Source organism: Penaeus monodon, chromosome 23, assembly GCF_015228065.2.
Source record: "Penaeus monodon isolate SGIC_2016 chromosome 23, NSTDA_Pmon_1, whole genome shotgun sequence".
NCBI classification, from domain to species: Eukaryota; Metazoa; Arthropoda; class Malacostraca; order Decapoda; family Penaeidae; genus Penaeus; species Penaeus monodon.
In genome coordinates, this window is record NC_051408.1 from 25,697,963 (window position 1) to 25,698,197 (window position 235).

Sequence of the window (235 nt, forward strand, 5' to 3'; positions counted from 1 at the left end):
CTGCACTTCTCACCTGAAATCCCATGCCATAGCTTTCTTCATAGCTGTCTCATCGCAGATGACCGCGAATTCCCCCCTAGCGATGGCCTTGCGAGCTACCCAGCAGGCGGAGACTGTTCCCGACATGCCGAGGTAGGCCTTCTGACGAACTGCGTCCTCCGATTCCTGACATACAATGTAATTTAATATTAAAAGGGAAAAGATAGAGAAAGTGACAGGATAAGTGACAGCGTGA